The following is a 22,060-nucleotide window of genomic DNA, read 5'->3' as shown; positions in this document are numbered from 1 at the left end:
AACTTGGTCCCGAAAGTACTCAACACAGAGACCTGAGGTGGCTGAAATGGAATCGCCGAGAAGCTCAGATTTAAAAGACCACGGACAAACCAGGAGCAAAAGGTGTTAAGCCAGAACCAGAATAAAGGAGCGCCATATTCTCTTCCAACTGTGTGATTTCTTTACAGATCTCAGCACCTCTATAACTGTTGATTAAACAAAGTTCTCAAATCCCCTCTTGCACTTACGCATGACCTCAGGGACCTCAATAAGATCTAACGGCACTGAATTCATGATGACGTTCCAAGGTTTGAGATGATTACCTCATTAACCTTTTGGACACGTTTTCGAGAAGATGGCTTTTCTTCTTATCACAGAGACAGAAAACAAGCAGATCAAGATCCTTCCCCAGATGGTAGGTAAGTGGTGATCTCACAAAAGAAGGGGAGGATTGGGAGTGTCTCCAGGGCTCCCAAGGAAAGCACTTAGGGAGGTGAGACTGCAACTTATATGGAAACTTTCTTCATCAGCAAGACCGGATCTGTCTGTGCTAGGACCAGGGCCTTGGCTATAGAACACCCAGCACCGTGCTGACAGCTGCTACATGCTCACTAAATGGGGGGTACCTCGATTTATGCGGTAAACCTGCACTAACGCACCATTCTGCCAACAGAAGCAACCTCTGGTTCAGAGTTTTTGTGTGGGGCGAGGACTTGCAGAACTTTCTACATCTGTCCTACTAAGGTCTTTTCCCCAAAGAACCAACTGTGTATTTTCTTTTTAAGGACCTGTCTCCAATGTCACAGCCAAGAAGAAGGTATCTTTTCCCCTCAGATGTAAAGACAGAAACCACCAAAAGAGGACATCCAAATAAAGGCCTGAACCTCAACCCTGGCGGGAGGTTCAGAACCAAGACAACTTACCACTGTGATGCAAAACCACCGGGGAGATGACAGGGTGGACCATTCTTGTGCCTATCTCACTGGAACCGGCGGCGAAGACGCAGAGGTCAGACGCGTTGCGTTGCATCCTACCCGCCAGGCCAAGGAATGTGAGCCAAGAAGAACCGTCTGTAAAACAAGTACAGCTCTGAGTTCAGGTCTTAGGGATTGCACTCTGGGAGACACAGAGTCACCCCCAAACGGAAAGTGTGCTCCACACTGCCAGCAGGGAGTGCAGGCTCAAAGAGGTCAAAATCACAGGGTCGCACAAGCTGGGAAAGAATTAGGATTGCTGCGAGCAGACCTTAAACTAATGCATGGTTGGCGGTTTGGCTACCAGGTGTTCCATGATGTCTATTTCAGACCAAAGCAGGAGGATGGGGTCCTGGAGGTGGCCCAGAGGTCAGTGATCATTTGCAACTACTGACAAAAGTCCAACGTTCATGCTGCTCCCAGAACCTAAACAGAAGATGTGCATCAACCCTATTTCAACTACATTTTGCAGGACTATCTTAGCAATGCTTACTCCTCCTGGAATCTTCTTTCACATTGGAAATGTGTTCTCATTCATCAACCCCTGGATCTTCCATTATATGGAACTGAAACAGGAGAGGTGCATACACCCTACCTCCTCCATGTCTTTTCAACTCTATGTGAGTGACTCTCTCAGTCTTTCTTCCTTCTTTCACAACTCTATTTTTAATAGCATCTTAGCAGTATTTCATTCTTAAAGAGAAATCGGGGAGGTTCAACAGGCGAATTGCATTACCACTTGTTGAAAGTAAGCCCTGATCTTTGCCATCTCTAAAGTCTCTATTTGGCTGAAATCGGCCTGGGGTCTTTTCTTGTGAAGATTTGCCTCTCACAGACACCTGAAGTCAAAACACTCATCACCACAAAATGCAAATTTAAATTTCGGAGGAGATTTAAAGGGGTTTAAATCCTAACCAGCATTTATGATACTGACCCAAGGTGCAAGCACTCGAACCACCAGCTTCTAGGGGATTCCAAGATTACTTTGGGTGGCATTCCGATAGGATTTGCCCAATCAGAAAACACTGTCAGTGTCAAAAGTCATGTCTCCAACCTAACCTGCAAGATAAATGGTTTCATAGCTTAAGGGGACCCATTTTGAGGCACAGAAATATCAGGCGTGTTTGCAGTGTGTGCTAATCCAGATGGGTGATGCCTTTCAGTTACACGGATCTGTGATTGTTTCTTAGATGAAAGAAGGCCGCAGCGATCATCGCACACTTGCTGGCTTAGCATCTACTCTTTTTTTTTTTTTTTCATTTATTTTTATTACGATGCTATATGAGTCACCATACAGTACATCATTAGCTTCTGATGTAGTGTCCCATGATTCACTGATTGTGTATAACACCCAGTGCTCCACACAACACGTGCCCTCCTTAATACCCTTCACCCGGCTAGCCCATCCCCCCACCCCCTTCCTCTCTAAAACCCTCAGTTTGTTTCCCTGGGTCCAGAGTCTCTCATGGTTCCTCTCTCCCTCTGTTATCCGTCCCCCTTCCTCTTTCCCTTCCTTCTCCTAATGATCTCCCTGCTACTCCTTATGTTCCACAAATAAGGGAAACCATGTAATTGTCTTTCTCTGCTTGACTGACTTCACATAGCATCTATTCTAACTAAGCTCAGCAAGAACAGTAATGGACCGTACACATTTGTAAACCTTGCTTTGCCAGAACTTTTCGTAAGGAATCTTCTAGATTGAACTGGCAATCGTGTCTTGAGGCCAGAGGCCAAGCCAAATACTCACCACAGACTTGCCTGCAGTACCTGTAGATTCGGGTCAATTCTTCTTTTTGAGATCCCCAAACTATCCTGAGGTTCCGACACCTGCCGGGAAGTAACCCTCTTTACTCATCTGGCAAGGCTCCTGAGAACTCTGTAAGCAAGGTTATCAGGCCAATATGTCCAAGGGGCTCCATCAAGTCAACCTGATATCCTTCAACTTGTCTGGTCATATCAGGGTCTATATGCATGTCTCTCTCTCTCCAACAGGACACTTCATTCAACGCCTTGGTAAAATAACTAAAGTTTCCAGGAGTGACCTGTGGCAAGGAAAACAGACTTGTGTTGAACTTTGGCAAATAATCAAACTTACCTTGAAAGAAGGAATACTCACTGAGAGCTGCTGAATTCTGGAGGATTCGGGTAGGGAGAAAAGTGAAATGTTTCCACTTGTTCACAAAAACATATTTTATCCGATCTCCCTATATCATGCATATTTTAACATAAAGTTTCCTTACATCTGGAAGAACACATATTAAAGAACCAGCAATGTTTCAAACAAGAGTCACAAAACTATCATCATCGTCCTCAACTCTTTCTGCCCCATAGTATTAGTTCTTGTTCTGTTTGAATGCAACAAAACCGGCTCCATTAGTTCTGGAAATTCTTACCCAGTTGAGTTTTAGGATTTTAAAGAGCACAACTTATATTTGTCAAAAATTCCTTTCATGAATCTCCTTGAGGATGAAACACATTCGACAAGGGCATAAATGACACAAGAATCACAAATGTACATGGTTCAAGATCTGATGAGAGCTCATTACAACGCACTTGACAAGGAAATCCCGTTACTTCTGTGACACAGAACATTTCCATAATTAGCATATCGAGTGAGGACCTTCTACTGAGACATATTAAAGCTTGAGGAATTCACATAATTCCTACAACAATTATAACATTTACCCATACAACAGAACCCATGGTTTCCCAATCATTTATTTCACAATGCTTCCCAAGTGACTTAACATACCAAAGAAGCCTAAGTAGTAAAATGAAAAGAACAGAAAAGCAAAGTCTCCACTTACAATTTAAATCCCAGGCAATTTGTTTAAAAATTCAGAATGGTTTAAAGCATAGGCCTAAATAGATATATGGATCATGACAAAACTCACTACTTAAACTGAACCAAGGAGGCCAAAAGACATTTTAGGGAAGATTGTGCAATCTTTAGCAAAACTTAGCTTCTTTCAAACGGAGACATTTCAGTCCTCTTAAGTCATCAAAAACCTGATAAAGACAAAACATAGAAACTTTGCTTTTCTGCAAAGGTAAAGAAAACACATAATAATAACAGTAATAACATCTTTGTTTACAACTCCCTCTTTTTAATCTTTCATCTTTTTTTTTTTTTTTTTTACGATACGGTAGTCACCATACCGTACATCATTCACTTTTGATGTAGTGTCCCATGATTCACTGTTTGCATATAACAACCAGTGCTCCATGCAATACCTGCCCTTCTTAACACCCTTCACCGGTCTAACCCATTTCCCCACCGCCCTCCCCTCTACAACCCTCCTTTGCTTCCCTGGGTCCATGGTCTTTCACTTATTTGTGGAACATAAGGAATAGCAGGGAGATCCTTAGGAGAAGGAAGGGAAAAATGAAGGGGGGGGGGCACCAGAGGGGGAGATGAACCATGAGAGACTATGGACTCCGGGATACAACTCTTTCACATCAAGAGCAGACCAACAATCCAGGAAAATTTTGTCCTTTTAACAGAGAGAAAAAAAGCAGAATTTCAGACTTATACCATTGTACCTATAAAATCCATTCATTTCAATCTCAGTCCTGACCATAAATAAAAGTTTTTTCCGAAGTTGCGCTTCACAAACTTCCTACACCTTTCTTTTTCATTCAGATTTTATCCTGAGACTTTTCTCTGAATAAACAGTCTTTATTTAGGACAAAATAACAAAACTGCTTTTTTTCTTTCCTGAACAAAAATGTATTCTCATTCCTTATAGTGCCCTTATAAAAATACAACTTAACCTTTCTTGCATACACAGTTGCTTCCCCTATCATTTCCAGCAATCTCAACGTACACTTAGCAGAATTTTAACTTTTACAAACCTTTGCCTCCACTGAAAACTAAGCAGTAACCAATCCCGAACTGTTATACCAGAATTCTTTAGATTGGCATTGTATTATTAAAATAACATATTAAAGGGGAACAATGAAGCAAAGAGAGAGTCCACAAGGACAAAGATCAGAAAGGAACAGAGCCAATATACAGAAACAGGGACTTTACAAGCAATACAATGGCAGTAAATTCACAGCTCTCAGTAGTTACTCTGAATGTAAATAGGCTCAATAGCCCAATCCAAAGACAGGAGCCTATCAGATTAGATGAAAGGCAAGACCCATCAACATGCTTTCTTTTTTTTTTTTTTTAATAATGATATTTTTTATTATATTATGTTAGTCACCATACAGTACACCCCTAGTTTTTGATGTAATGTTCCAGGATTCACTACTTGCCTATAACACCCAGTGCACCATGCAATACAGGCTCCTCCTGTGGACTGGGCTGTGGTTTGCCAAGCCCTGATCTCCATCAGAGACCTCACCAGCCCCACCTTGCAGGTGTTCCCAGGCCTGCTCGCTCACTGCAAGACCCAGTGACCTGCCTGGGATGTTCCTGGAAACCTCTGCCCCTTAAATTCTCAGATTGTGATCGTAGCGTAAACCAAATCGGACAATGTGCTGTGCTCCGGATTTCAAAATGTTTTCTCAGAAGAGCCATTTTTATCATTCTCTGTCCCCATCAAACCCATATTTTGTAAGATCTTATCCACTTAGATTCAGAGTCACTCAAAGGCAACAGCAAATTCAGAAACCACATTTAGTGGTGCTTGTTCTGGGCATCATGAGAGACAGTCATCAGCAGAGACTACTCAGGAGGCCAGGACAAGTACACACGATGGCGGTTTGGGAGGGAGAAGACGAACAGGGCAGGGGGAGAACGGGCTTCGGTCCCTGTGTTTTCATGTCACAGGTTAGATACGCAAATATTTCCAAAACCTCATTACTAATTTAAAACAAAAACAAAGACAACAAATGTAGGACGCTTTCTAGTACTACGGAACTCTAAACAGATGATGGGACTGACCCAAGGTACAATTTCTTAGCTAAAAGGGCCTAAGTTGTTCCAGAACAAAATGTTGACCACGGTTCTCTTTCAGGATGAGGGCTCTGAACCAGCGTAGTGGATTTTGATTTGGACGGTGGTACATTTACCTAAAAGCCTACGAGCAGGAAGCGGTTGGCAGTGAAGTCTTGGCGTGGTTGGTGTGCGGCAGTCTGGACTTCTTTGTCTAAGCAGGTGCCGGGGCCCTCCACCTCTGGTTTTTCTGTGGACGTCTGGGTGGACAGGCCCCCACTGGAGGGACCAGTTCTGGCTTGAGGTGTCCTGAGCTGATTGTGCTGGGGACAACAGGAGTCTGCAGACGGCTTCCCCACCCACTTCTCACTTACACCTCAAAACAGCTTAGTGTGGTATTATAAAAAATTAACAAATTGGAGAGCAGCAGCAATCCTCCCAAGACGACACGGCTAGGTCACAGCCCACCCGCTTCAATTCACGTCTGTGACCAGCGCCCAGGATGCCCGGAGAGGAGAGGCACTGGGGAGGGGGGCAGTCAGCCTTGATGCCCTGGCATCATTTTCCTCTTCTGTTTGAGAAGATATACTGTGTGCGTGGTGACAAATTCAGACCGTGCCAAGGCTGGAGGTAACCAATGTTACCGAGTTCTTGTCCATCGTTCCAGAGGTGGTCTTTACACATCCTGAGTGTGTGTGTGTATGTGTGCATTTACACACATGTGTGCACACACTGGACAGAGCACCCTTCTTTTTCCTCCTAAGGGCATAACTTGAGGCTTGCTCTGTGCCTACTGATGTTACTTCAGCTCACACGTTCAAACAGCTGTGTAGGTTCCAGCGTGTGGACACGGCAGATTTCATTTCCTGTCTCGGGGGGACTGGGGACATCCGTGCTACAGGTGGCACTGGGCCAGAAGGGCCTTGTGGCCAGGCCCACGAGGGAGCCGCGTGGCCCTACTGAGGTGGATGATGAACCTCTCCAGCAGACATGTCCATGGAGGCCTTCTGAGGGGCTTGTTTGGGTCTCTGTCTGGCTTCTGTCACACCTCATCTCTGGAGCAGCCAGTCCCTAATCTTTTGGGCCTGAACGTTCTTGGAAAAAATGTTCCCTAAGACAGAGGGAGCACAGGACTCCCAGCTGTAGGCTCTGGGCTTCGCCCAGCAGAATGTGATTTTGTTCTTGGGCTCTCCTTAGGGACCCCAATGGGCCCCCCAAGTCATCAGGGTGATTATGACGTCCGCTGGATGTCTCAAAAATATGCATTTTTTTACCTGGCTCCCATTCAACTCCATAACGTAGTGGTTTGCTCAATGACTGTAGAGTATGGTCTCATCTGAGGAGAAGCAGGACATTTTAAGACCGCAGAGCCCAAAATTAACAGCCTGGAATTTTTGCCCATGCTCTCTGTTGACTGACTTAAGCCATTACACGGAAAGACACTTTGGCAAATCCTGAACTACTTGTACAAGAGAAGCCACAGACATGATCAGACCATTTAACAAGAGGCATCTGGCCAACCGAACATTTTAGGAAATGGTCTCTACCATTAGTAGGATTGCAAACCCTTCCACACAACCCAAACACAGTGACTGAGAACAGTTCCACCTCGACACAGAACCAAACCCTTAAAACCCACTACGAACATCACAGAAGCTGGCAACCACTGCATCAAATTACGGTTTTCTGGGTTAACACGCTGAGGCCTTGTCACCAACCTCCAAACCTCTTCTCGCTTTGCCTTTTCATGGTGCTGTGGGGCTTGGTGCCTGAGGTAAGAACCAGGGTGAACAGAGCCTGGGCAGAATCACCTCAGATGCTCAGGAGGTGGAGGCCAAGGGGTCAAGGGTCAGCTCAGGCCCTCTGGCTTCTCTCTCCTACAGGCAGACGTCCCGTAAGGTGCACTGGCGGGGCTGACAGGGGACGCCCCGGCCTGCTGGTCGGGGTCAGAGCTGCGGCTGTGAGTAGGAGGGCCAACAAGCTGGAAGGTGAGTGGGCAGGAAGGCTCTGGCTCTGAGTGCTCATGGGCATGAGTCAACACCAAATACTCTGGCAGGGTGCACGTAGCAATGCTGACCTCCAGAGCTGGGCCCCCAACAGGCTGTGGCCATTTAGAATCAGTTTATGATTTTCAATGAGTTTTTTCTTTTTCTTTTTTTCCCCAAAATGCCTCAATTTACAAAAAGCACACATTGGGCTTCCATCCATAGCTGACAGCAAATAAGCGACTGCCTTGGTTGGAGAATCTTTTCTGGAACGACCCACCGTTTGTCTTATGCATAAGCCCTGTGCCACCATCTTCCTGCTGAGCCCAGGCAGCAGTGTGGGTGCTACTCCCCGGCCTGAGGGCTCTAACCCGGGCTGGGCTCCTGAAGCCTCTGCAGCCCCACAAGCTGGACCCTTTTGGGATGCCACACTGCCATCCCTCAGAGCTCAGTCCCTAGAGCGAGGAGGGTCACCCCCCTGCCCTCAGGTGCAAGAAGCAGGGTTCTCCGCCGCATGGAGGTTTAGGGTCTCAGGCTAACCTATGCCAATGGAACTCATGCACAGAACCACCGGAGCTTGCCCCGTTCGAAGGAACAGTTTGGGAAACCGACAAAAAAACAGGCGATCTCTCAGAAGGCAAGCAGAGATGCTTCCAGCTTGCCCGTCTGCAGCTGGAGACTCACGCTGCCAGGAGGCAGCAGCCACACCACCCCCGGGGCCTAGGCTGGGCAGTTGCGGCCTGGCAAGCTGCCATGTAGTGTGTGGCCTTGAGGAGAGATGATGCCGCAGAGGCGGTGAGGGCGCAGGTGTGCAGGGAAAGGCAGCCAATGCGTGAACGACCCCTCTGCATAATCTTGGCCAGGGGACGCAGCTCTGCTCAGAGGCGCTTTTGCAAGGGTTGCGCCAGAGGCTCAAGCCCCCAAGAGGGGCTCAGGTCCCCGTTATCCTGTGGATGGGGTACCAGTGAAGGAGAAGAGGACCCAGAGCCCCAGGTTCCTTCAGTGGAATCCTAACTGGTAGAGACGTAGGGCCCCACCGTTTCTGTGCCCACTGATGTTCACTCTGGGCCTTCTGAGGCTGGGCGCTGTAGGACTCAGGGTGCAGGAATCCCCCAGTGTGTTGTGTTCCTCTCCTGCCCCTTCCCTGACCCCAGTGCTGTCCTCAAGGAGTAAGGAACTGCATTCAGGACTCCGAGGCTGGGACTCTCACCCATGCTGCTTTTCCAGCCTGGGGCAGTTCACCTGGCTGGTGAGCCGAGTCTCATTGCCAGGCAGCGGGCATGAACGTGGCGCTCTGCGCGGTGACCACATTGTGCAGGTGTGGCCTTGCCTCCCTATGTGCCACTACCTTGTACCTGTACCGGGCTTGCCCGCCCACGGCCTGCTGCTTCCACAAGTTGTAGTAAGTAGGGTGAGGAGTAGTGGCGCCTGGAGCTTAGCAGCCTCGACGACAAGCACCACCACGGGCACACTAGCCGGGCTCTCACCAGTGATGTCGTACGCCATCCGGATGAACTCATAGTGCCGCTATTTCTTCACACCTACAGGTGGAAGGAAACAGGGGTCAGCTGGCCCAGGACCACCTCCCTCTCTTGGAACCACACCGAGGGGCTGCGGGGCAGGCCGTGGGTGTCACCAGAGGGTCGCTGGAACGTTCTCCTCCTCCTTCCCTGACCCCAACGTAACAGCCACCCTGCGCTGCAGTGGACCCCTCCCACTCTCCGCTCACGGGAAAGGTGGCAGCAGGCCACCTATAAGGCCACCTTAACTAACACTTAAATAAAAATCTGAAAAGAAATAACAAAGAAAAACCTTACGGACAATACATTTAGAGCAACGTCTCTTTACTGAGAAAACCCACGTAATAAGCAGACTGCCCAGTTCAGACCCACGTTGGCCAAGCGTCCACTGCAATACTGGAAATCCTAGCCAGAGCAATTACACAAGAAAACTAAATCAATAAAAGGCATCCAAACTGGAAACCAAGAAGTGAAGGTCACTCTTTTCAGATGACATGATATTATATGTAGAAAACCCTAAACACAACCACAAAAAAAAACTATTGAACAAATTCAGTAAAGTGGCAGGGTACAAAATGCATAAAAATCTGTGCTCCCTCGTTTCAAACTCTATTACAAAGCTCTACTGATTGCTGGCATATTGGCATCAAAGCAGACACACAGATCAACAGAACAGAAGACAGAGCCCAGAAGTAAACCCACACTTCTACGGTCCAGTACTTTATGACCAAGGAGCCAAGAATATGCAAGGGGGAAAGGACAGTCCCTTTACTAAGCGGTGCTGGAAAAACCGAACAGACCCATGCAAAAGAATGAATCCGTACCACTATCTTACACTCGACACAAACATTAACTCAAAATGAATTCAAGACCTGAAACCTGACAACTCTTAGCAGGAAACATAGGGACAAAGCTGCCCTGCGTACTACTCAGGCGTGATTTTTTTTTTTTTTTTTGGATCATGTTCCAAAAGCCAAGACAGTAAAAGCAAAAGTAAATAAGCGAAGCTACAAGAAACTAAAAAGCTCCTGCCCAACCATGAAAATCACCAACTAAATAAAGAGGCAACCTACCGCCTGGGAGAAAAGACTTGCTACTCATAAATCTCATAAAAGGTGACTTTCCAATATATAGAATGAATTCCTACAACTCAATCACAACAACAACAACAAACAAAGTGGAAGGATTTGCCAAACGGACATTATGCAGAGAAGACACACAGACGTCAACAGTTCCGTGAAAAGATGCTCCACATCAATAATCATCAGGGAAATGCAAATCGAAACAACACTGAGGTATCGCCTCACACTGCTTAGAAGGTTCAGTATCACAAAGACAGACATAACAAACGTTAGCTAAGATGTGAAGGAAAGGGATCCCTGGTGCACTGTTGGTGGGTACAGAAGTAGGTGCACACGCTGTGGAAAACAGTATGCAGCCTCCGCAGACAAAAGAAAAATTAAAAAGAGAACTATCCTACAATCCAGTAACTTCTCTTCTTAGCTTTTAACGGAACAAAATGAAAACACCTATTTGAAAACATAGTTATACCTGCATCTTCATTGCAGCATTAACCATATGTAACTAATTTAACATATAAAGCATCATATTGAAGTATAGAATATATAAAACATCTATAAAATAAATTATAATACAAAACTGTATATACATAACTTAGAGGACCCAAGAGAGAAGAATAACCTACAAGACCATGTCCGTGGAGAAACAGATCCATAAAGAGCCCCTTCCAACCCAACCCATCTCCCCACCACCCAAGCAACAGCCTTTCCTGCTGTGGCCACCGCTGAACATACCGCCCACGCCCTCTCCCATCTCTGCCTAGGACCATACGGCTGCTGCCCTCGCCACCCATGACAACTCACAATCCTCGCCCTCACCGCCGCCTGGGACTCAGAGCCCTAACCAACCATGCCATCCTCTTCCCCGCCAGGGAACCCACGACTCCACGGCCCTTGACGTCACTGCACACCTACAATGCAGGTGCCGCTGCCACCAGGGCCCCTGACCTCACTGACGCGCAACCACCGTCGCCACGGAAATCAACACCCGCGCCACAGCACGACCACGGAACTCCCCGCCGCTGCCCTCACCACCCTCACCGCCCCTTGCGTCGCAGCCCATGCCACTTGGGAACTCACCGTCGCCCTCGTTGCCGCTGCCTCCACAGCCGCCGCAGCCACCTCCAGCGCCGAGGCCGAATCTGTGGATGCCGCCTCCAGCGATGCCTCTAGCGACGCCACCTTCAATGCCGGAGGCGGCGCACCACTGACGTCAAAGGGAGGCGCCGCCGCCAGCGCCGCCGAGGCTGGGGCTGCCTCCAACACCGAGACCTCTTCAGTCGACGCCCCTCCAATAAAGCAGCCTCTGCTGCCTCCAGGGACGCCGCCGCTCTCGCTGACTCCCTCGAAGCCCAGGACACCTCCAGTGCTGCCGCCGATGACACGATCAACGCTGCCGAAGACTCCACCGCTGCCAACACGTCCGCACTGGAGTCCGCGCAGCACCGAAGTGAGAAGCGACCAGCGTGCGGGGCTCCGCCCCCAGCGTGCGTGGCTCCGCCCCCAGCCTGCGGGGCTCCGCCCCCAGCCAGCGGGGCTCTGCCCCCAGCCAGCCTGCGGGGCTTCCATAGTCGCCCCTGCTGCTTCCTGTGCCAGGGGCACTGCCTCCAGAAACAGCGGTGCCCCGGGAGCTTCCAGCAGGGGCGCTGCAGCGGGCACCTCTGGCAGGCACGCTGCATCTTGTGGTCGCCCCTGCTGCCTCCAGCGAGAAGGGCGCCTCCTCCACTGCGGCGGGCGCCGGTCCCAGGAAGGATGCTGATGCACGAGCCGCCTCCAGTAAGAGCAAAGCCTCCTGCAGCTCCTGCAAGGGAGCCGCCTCCATTGTTGCCTCAGTGGTCGCTGTAGGCCTCCAGCCCAGTGGGCGCTGCCGCTGGTGCCTGCAGCAGGGGCGCTGCATCCGTGGACTACCCTGCTGTCTCCAGTGGGGGGGGTGGGACTCGGACCCACCTCCAGCAGGGGCGCACTCCCTGCATGTGCCTGCTCCCTTCACTGCTGCGGAGGCCGACTCCAGCCTGCAGGTGCTGCCTCTTGCATGTGGGCTCCGCCTCCAGCAAGTCGCCGCCACCACTTTTAACTCTCATTTTAAGTTGCAAACAGTCTCAACTCAGCAGACAATGAACAGTATGAAAATGCTTTTTTTCTTTCCTAACCAAGCTGTGGTTAAATACGTGAAGAGGTTGTTGATTTTCTTTTTCCATGCTTCTTTCCCCTTCACTACAAAATGCCATTTTCACATTCCTGGTAAAAGCCTGGAGAGGGACCAGAGGTAGGGATACAAGAAAGTTCTTTATTGACTGCTATTTTTCATTCTGATTTGTGATCTCAGGGCCTGACCAAAATGTAAATCTGTCTCCCCTAAGGTCTTCAGAGAACTTAACAATACTGTTGGTCTTTTCACTGTTACTCCCCTAGAACAGGATGTATGCGGTTTTTAGATCTATTTGTTGGTGATTGTCCCTCAGGATCAGATGATCACCAGTCAAGCTCGACCTAAGTGATTCCCACGTAGTGCCTTCCTCTCTCCCGGAGGTTGTCTTTGGACCGTAGGAACCTCTAAGGCAAACTTTACCTTACATTCCGCGGAAGTTCAGTTACTTCACAACAAAGTCTTGTGCCCCTCCCCCCTTCTATCTGTGTATCTTTCCTGCTGCCTGAGGAAACAGGCTCTTGCCTTCAGGCTCCTCAGCCATATGTCAGATGCGAGTATGCCCCCCAAAATCCAAAGGATATATATTAAGCTCTTCTATTGATCCCGCGGAAACCCAACCTCTTATCTTGGAGACAAGAGCATCCTACCCATTCCCCTTGCTTTTGTTGGAAGGTTGGATAGGCAAGTATTAATGAACATAAAGAGGATTCAGACAATCCTCTTTACAAATTCTATTTCCCCTTAGTTTCAGGGTGAAGGATCCCCCTCCTCTGGGCTCTCTGACGAGCTTACGTCCTAAGTGTGTTAGTTTAACAAGTATTGCGTGGACTTTCATTCCCCCCATCCCTGGAGATAAACCAGACCATCAATGATTTCATTTAATTTCAAATCCCCGTATCGACTTTCAATAAAGTTCTACAATTCTGACACCAGTTGCAATGTGTTTCTTCCACGTGACAAGCAAGTCTTTGACACCACCCGCATGTCCTTTTCTGACACCACCTATCTGGAGATAGTGTCAGCTTGCACAGCTCAGTCCCACCACACTGGACCCCCAGCACCCTTCAGATGCCCATCACAGGTCCAGTTTGCCACCTGTGCTTGACTAGCCACAGATGGAAGGTTCCAACCACTGCCTCCTTAGGCTCAATTAATTTGTTACAGTGGCTCACAAAATTCAGAGAAACATTTCACTTACAAACCTACCGGTTTATTATAAAAGGATACAACTCAGGAAGAGTAAGAGAGAAGATCTGCGTAGGGCCAAGTACGGGGAAAGGGGTATGGATCGAGTTTCCATGCCCCGTTCCAGAGCGCCACTCTCCCAGCACCTCCAATGTTCACCAACCCAGAAGCTCTCAGAACCCGTCCTTCAGGGTATTTGTGGAGGCTTCATCACATGGGCATGATTTTATGATTTCATGACAATCATTGTTCTCCAGCCCCTCTCCCCTCCCAGGAGGTGGAGGGCGGGCCTGAAAGTTCCCACCCAATAATCAAGTGGTTGGTTCCACTGGCAGGCAACCAGCCCCCTCCTCAGTCCCAAAGTCTCTCATTAACACAGCAAACAAAAGATACCCCATCACCCTCCACACTTAGGAATTCCAAGGGCTTTAAGGAGCTTTGCTGCAGAAACGGGGTAAGATCACATATATATTATAAATCACAACACCGCAAGTTCATAACTCAGTGCTGGACAGTAATACAGCATGGATATTTAAATGATAGGTTCATTTTTATGTTGATGACCGAAAAGGAGCTTCTCAAAGAGCAAATCTTTAAAATTCATCAAATGAAATGACTTTCTGAAAACCAAAATCTTTTACTAAAGTTTTTTCCATTTACAGAACAGTTTCTGCAGCTCTGAACCTAATTCTTACCAAAAAGGGGATGAATAAATGTTGGGATCTGGGGGGGAAAGTGACCTCCTAATGTTAGAGCTCAGGGATAGCACTGGAAGGAAGATGAGTCAATGCTCAGATGTATTCCTTGGCCTAGACTTCAGGAAGGCAGAATATACAAGGAGAAAAGAAAACAGACAGGCAGAAGAGTCTCTCAGAGCCTGCATTTCCAAACGGGAAGGCCCTTTCCTACATGGATTCCTTGGTTTCATCAACAAGTATTTATCAAGTGTCCAACTAATCACCAGCGAGGATATTTATAAACAATGACACGATGGACTCCCTCTTTCCGGACGTTCCTAGTCTAGTGGGGAGGACAGACATTCCAAGAGCCCTTTGGAGAAAATGGGGAGGCTCTATTAACCAGCAGAGCTGCTTTTTCCCTCGGGAATTCTGGGCCCTTGGCTGAAATCCTCACCTGGATCCTCTGTGTGGTTGGCCCATCCTCACTTAATACTGCTCCTCCATCCCTAGCCTCAATCCCACTTCCCTCTTGTACATTCCTCACAGCACCTGCTATTACATGAAAGCGTGTGCTTCTGTCTAAAGCTTACAGTAGAAGCCATGAGAAAGGGATCTTGTTTATTTTGTTCAAGGCCGCTTGCCCTGAGACTAGAAGAACGCCTGGCAAATTCATATATTCATTCACCGTATGTTTAAAGCATCTACTAGTGCCAGGCACTGACCCGGGCAGAGATCGGGAAGCGGAAATTCCCTCTCCTCGTGGAGCTTCCATTCAAGTACCATAAAGACAATGACTGGGATGGAGCGCTTTCTTTGGAGAAACTCCACAACACTGAATCCTAACAGCAACTCTGAGACAGGTAGGATTATAATCCTTGCATTACAGGCAAGGAAACCTGGACCCAAGAGGTCAAGTGACTTGCCTAAGGAGAAGGGGCAGGGTTAAGATGCGCACCCAGGGAGTCTGGCCCTAGAGCTCAGTGTCTTACTAATCTGCTAGAACGCCTCTTGCTTACATACCCACAGTATGTGTGCAATAAGTATTGTTGGAAAATGGCTGGAAGCCTACGGAGAACCAAAGGAAGACAAGGACATCATTATGGAGGTACAGGGTAGATCATGCGGGCTGAGGGGGAGGTTAAGGAGCTTCATAGAGAAAGGGACATGGCCGAATCTTGAAGGCCTGGAGTGCAAAGGGTGGGAATACAGGGAGGGTGTGAATGCAAACAACAGACACAGCAACACTTAGTGTGACTGGACCATAAGGGGGTTGGAGAGAGGGCACCAAATTCATATAGTGATGGTAAAGAGCCTCGTACGCCCTGTTAGATAGTTTGAACTTGGTCCCGAAAGTACTCAACACAGAGACCTGAGGTGGCTGAAATGGAATCGCCGAGAAGCTCAGATTTAAAAGACCACGGACAAACCAGGAGCAAAAGGTGTTAAGCCAGAACCAGAATAAAGGAGCGCCATATTCTCTTCCAACTGTGTGATTTCTTTACAGATCTCAGCACCTCTATAACTGTTGATTAAACAAAGTTCTCAAATCCCCTCTTGCACTTACGCATGACCTCAGGGACCTCAATAAGATCTAACGGCACTGAATTCATGATGACGTTCCAAGGTTTGAGATGATTACCTCATTAACCTTTTGGACACGTTTTCGAGAAGATGGCTTTTCTTCTTATCACAGAGACAGAAAACAAGCAGATCAAGATCCTTCCCCAGATGGTAGGTAAGTGGTGATCTCACAAAAGAAGGGGAGGATTGGGAGTGTCTCCAGGGCTCCCAAGGAAAGCACTTAGGGAGGTGAGACTGCAACTTATATGGAAACTTTCTTCATCAGCAAGACCGGATCTGTCTGTGCTAGGACCAGGGCCTTGGCTATAGAACACCCAGCACCGTGCTGACAGCTGCTACATGCTCACTAAATGGGGGGTACCTCGATTTATGCGGTAAACCTGCACTAACGCACCATTCTGCCAACAGAAGCAACCTCTGGTTCAGAGTTTTTGTGTGGGGCGAGGACTTGCAGAACTTTCTACATCTGTCCTACTAAGGTCTTTTCCCCAAAGAACCAACTGTGTATTTTCTTTTTAAGGACCTGTCTCCAATGTCACAGCCAAGAAGAAGGTATCTTTTCCCCTCAGATGTAAAGACAGAAACCACCAAAAGAGGACATCCAAATAAAGGCCTGAACCTCAACCCTGGCGGGAGGTTCAGAACCAAGACAACTTACCACTGTGATGCAAAACCACCGGGGAGATGACAGGGTGGACCATTCTTGTGCCTATCTCACTGGAACCGGCGGCGAAGACGCAGAGGTCAGACGCGTTGCGTTGCATCCTACCCGCCAGGCCAAGGAATGTGAGCCAAGAAGAACCGTCTGTAAAACAAGTACAGCTCTGAGTTCAGGTCTTAGGGATTGCACTCTGGGAGACACAGAGTCACCCCCAAACGGAAAGTGTGCTCCACACTGCCAGCAGGGAGTGCAGGCTCAAAGAGGTCAAAATCACAGGGTCGCACAAGCTGGGAAAGAATTAGGATTGCTGCGAGCAGACCTTAAACTAATGCATGGTTGGCGGTTTGGCTACCAGGTGTTCCATGATGTCTATTTCAGACCAAAGCAGGAGGATGGGGTCCTGGAGGTGGCCCAGAGGTCAGTGATCATTTGCAACTACTGACAAAAGTCCAACGTTCATGCTGCTCCCAGAACCTAAACAGAAGATGTGCATCAACCCTATTTCAACTACATTTTGCAGGACTATCTTAGCAATGCTTACTCCTCCTGGAATCTTCTTTCACATTGGAAATGTGTTCTCATTCATCAACCCCTGGATCTTCCATTATATGGAACTGAAACAGGAGAGGTGCATACACCCTACCTCCTCCATGTCTTTTCAACTCTATGTGAGTGACTCTCTCAGTCTTTCTTCCTTCTTTCACAACTCTATTTTTAATAGCATCTTAGCAGTATTTCATTCTTAAAGAGAAATCGGGGAGGTTCAACAGGCAAATTGCATTACCACTTGTTGAAAGTAAGCCCTGATCTTTGCCATCTCTAAAGTCTCTATTTGGCTGAAATCGGCCTGGGGTCTTTTCTTGTGAAGATTTGCCTCTCACAGACACCTGAAGTCAAAACACTCATCACCACAAAATGCAAATTTAAATTTCGGAGGAGATTTAAAGGGGTTTAAATCCTAACCAGCATTTATGATACTGACCCAAGGTGCAAGCACTCGAACCACCAGCTTCTAGGGGATTCCAAGATTACTTTGGGTGGCATTCCGATAGGATTTGCCCAATCAGAAAACACTGTCAGTGTCAAAAGTCATGTCTCCAACCTAACTTGCAAGATAAATGGTTTCATAGCTTAAGGGGACCCATTTTGAGGCACAGAAATATCAGGCGTGTTTGCAGTGTGTGCTAATCCAGATGGGTGATGCCTTTCAGTTACACGGATCTGTGATTGTTTCTTAGATGAAAGAAGGCCGCAGCGATCATCGCACACTTGCTGGCTTAGCATCTACTCTTTTTTTTTTTTTTTTCATTTATTTTTATTACGATGCTATATGAGTCACCATACAGTACATCATTAGCTTCTGATGTAGTGTCCCATGATTCACTGATTGTGTATAACACCCAGTGCTCCACACAACACGTGCCCTCCTTAATACCCTTCACCCGGCTAGCCCATCCCCCCACCCCCTTCCTCTCTAAAACCCTCAGTTTGTTTCCCTGGGTCCAGAGTCTCTCATGGTTCCTCTCTCCCTCTGTTATCCGTCCCCCTTCCTCTTTCCCTTCCTTCTCCTAATGATCTCCCTGCTACTCCTTATGTTCCACAAATAAGGGAAACCATGTAATTGTCTTTCTCTGCTTGACTGACTTCACATAGCATCTATTCTAACTAAGCTCAGCAAGAACAGTAATGGACCGTACACATTTGTAAACCTTGCTTTGCCAGAACTTTTCGTAAGGAATCTTCTAGATTGAACTGGCAATCGTGTCTTGAGGCCAGAGGCCAAGCCAAATACTCACCACAGACTTGCCTGCAGTACCTGTAGATTCGGGTCAATTCTTCTTTTTGAGATCCCCAAACTATCCTGAGGTTCCGACACCTGCCGGGAAGTAACCCTCTTTACTCATCTGGCAAGGCTCCTGAGAACTCTGTAAGCAAGGTTATCAGGCCAATATGTCCAAGGGGCTCCATCAAGTCAACCTGATATCCTTCAACTTGTCTGGTCATATCAGGGTCTATATGCATGTCTCTCTCTCTCCAACAGGACACTTCATTCAACGCCTTGGTAAAATAACTAAAGTTTCCAGGAGTGACCTGTGGCAAGGAAAACAGACTTGTGTTGAACTTTGGCAAATAATCAAACTTACCTTGAAAGAAGGAATACTCACTGAGAGCTGCTGAATTCTGGAGGATTCGGGTAGGGAGAAAAGTGAAATGTTTCCACTTGTTCACAAAAACATATTTTATCCGATCTCCCTATATCATGCATATTTTAACATAAAGTTTCCTTACATCTGGAAGAACACATATTAAAGAACCAGCAATGTTTCAAACAAGAGTCACAAAACTATCATCATCGTCCTCAACTCTTTCTGCCCCATAGTATTAGTTCTTGTTCTGTTTGAATGCAACAAAACCGGCTCCATTAGTTCTGGAAATTCTTACCCAGTTGAGTTTTAGGATTTTAAAGAGCACAACTTATATTTGTCAAAAATTCCTTTCATGAATCTCCTTGAGGATGAAACACATTCGACAAGGGCATAAATGACACAAGAATCACAAATGTACATGGTTCAAGATCTGATGAGAGCTCATTACAACGCACTTGACAAGGAAATCCCGTTACTTCTGTGACACAGAACATTTCCATAATTAGCATATCGAGTGAGGACCTTCTACTGAGACATATTAAAGCTTGAGGAATTCACATAATTCCTACAACAATTATAACATTTACCCATACAACAGAACCCATGGTTTCCCAATCATTTATTTCACAATGCTTCCCAAGTGACTTAACATACCAAAGAAGCCTAAGTAGTAAAATGAAAAGAACAGAAAAGCAAAGTCTCCACTTACAATTTAAATCCCAGGCAATTTGTTTAAAAATTCAGAATGGTTTAAAGCATAGGCCTAAATAGATATATGGATCATGACAAAACTCACTACTTAAACTGAACCAAGGAGGCCAAAAGACATTTTAGGGAAGATTGTGCAATCTTTAGCAAAACTTAGCTTCTTTCAAACGGAGACATTTCAGTCCTCTTAAGTCATCAAAAACCTGATAAAGACAAAACATAGAAACTTTGCTTTTCTGCAAAGGTAAAGAAAACACATAATAATAACAGTAATAACATCTTTGTTTACAACTCCCTCTTTTTAATCTTTCATCTTTTTTTTTTTTTTTTTTACGATACGGTAGTCACCATACCGTACATCATTCACTTTTGATGTAGTGTCCCATGATTCACTGTTTGCATATAACAACCAGTGCTCCATGCAATACCTGCCCTTCTTAACACCCTTCACCGGTCTAACCCATTTCCCCACCGCCCTCCCCTCTACAACCCTCCTTTGCTTCCCTGGGTCCATGGTCTTTCACTTATTTGTGGAACATAAGGAATAGCAGGGAGATCCTTAGGAGAAGGAAGGGAAAAATGAAGGGGGGGGGGCACCAGAGGGGGAGATGAACCATGAGAGACTATGGACTCCGGGATACAACTCTTTCACATCAAGAGCAGACCAACAATCCAGGAAAATTTTGTCCTTTTAACAGAGAGAAAAAAAGCAGAATTTCAGACTTATACCATTGTACCTATAAAATCCATTCATTTCAATCTCAGTCCTGACCATAAATAAAAGTTTTTTCCGAAGTTGCGCTTCACAAACTTCCTACACCTTTCTTTTTCATTCAGATTTTATCCTGAGACTTTTCTCTCTGAATAAACAGTCTTTATTTAGGACAAAATAACAAAACTGCTTTTTTTCTTTCCTGAACAAAAATGTATTCTCATTCCTTATAGTGCCCTTATAAAAATACAACTTAACCTTTCTTGCATACACAGTTGCTTCCCCTATCATTTCCAGCAATCTCAACGTACACTTAGCAGAATTTTAACTTTTACAAACCTTTGCCTCCACTGAAAACTAAGCAGTAACCAATCCCGAACTCTTATACCAGAATTCTTTAGATTGGCATTGTATTATTAAAATAACATATTAAAGGGGAACAATGAAGCAAAGAGAGAGTCCACAAGGACAAAGATCAGAAAGGAACAGAGCCAATATACAGAAACAGGGACTTTACAAGCAATACAATGGCAGTAAATTCACAGCTCTCAGTAGTTACTCTGAATGTAAATAGGCTCAATAGCCCAATCCAAAGACAGGAGCCTATCAGATTAGATGAAAGGCAAGACCCATCAACATGCTTTCTTTTTTTTTTTTTTTTTTTAATAATGATATTTTTTATTATATTATGTTAGTCACCATACAGTACACCCCTAGTTTTTGATGTAATGTTCCAGGATTCACTACTTGCCTATAACACCCAGTGCACCATGCAATACAGGCTCCTCCTGTGGACTGGGCTGTGGTTTGCCAAGCCCTGATCTCCATCAGAGACCTCACCAGCCCCACCTTGCAGGTGTTCCCAGGCCTGCTCGCTCACTGCAAGACCCAGTGACCTGCCTGGGATGTTCCTGGAAACCTCTGCCCCTTAAATTCTCAGATTGTGATCGTAGCGTAAACCAAATCGGACAATGTGCTGTGCTCCGGATTTCAAAATGTTTTCTCAGAAGAGCCATTTTTATCATTCTCTGTCCCCATCAAACCCATATTTTGTAAGATCTTATCCACTTAGATTCAGAGTCACTCAAAGGCAACAGCAAATTCAGAAACCACATTTAGTGGTGCTTGTTCTGGGCATCATGAGAGACAGTCATCAGCAGAGACTACTCAGGAGGCCAGGACAAGTACACACGATGGCGGTTTGGGAGGGAGAAGACGAACAGGGCAGGGGGAGAACGGGCTTCGGTCCCTGTGTTTTCATGTCACAGGTTAGATACGCAAATATTTCCAAAACCTCATTACTAATTTAAAACAAAAACAAAGACAACAAATGTAGGACGCTTTCTAGTACTACGGAACTCTAAACAGATGATGGGACTGACCCAAGGTACAATTTCTTAGCTAAAAGGGCCTAAGTTGTTCCAGAACAAAATGTTGACCACGGTTCTCTTTCAGGATGAGGGCTCTGAACCAGCGTAGTGGATTTTGATTTGGACGGTGGTACATTTACCTAAAAGCCTACGAGCAGGAAGCGGTTGGCAGTGAAGTCTTGGCGTGGTTGGTGTGCGGCAGTCTGGACTTCTTTGTCTAAGCAGGTGCCGGGGCCCTCCACCTCTGGTTTTTCTGTGGACGTCTGGGTGGACAGGCCCCCACTGGAGGGACCAGTTCTGGCTTGAGGTGTCCTGAGCTGATTGTGCTGGGGACAACAGGAGTCTGCAGACGGCTTCCCCACCCACTTCTCACTTACACCTCAAAACAGCTTAGTGTGGTATTATAAAAAATTAACAAATTGGAGAGCAGCAGCAATCCTCCCAA

Source organism: Ursus arctos, unplaced genomic scaffold (assembly GCF_023065955.2).
Source record: "Ursus arctos isolate Adak ecotype North America unplaced genomic scaffold, UrsArc2.0 scaffold_37, whole genome shotgun sequence".
Classification (NCBI taxonomy): Eukaryota; Metazoa; Chordata; class Mammalia; order Carnivora; family Ursidae; genus Ursus; species Ursus arctos.
This window is presented reverse-complemented; position numbering follows the sequence as displayed.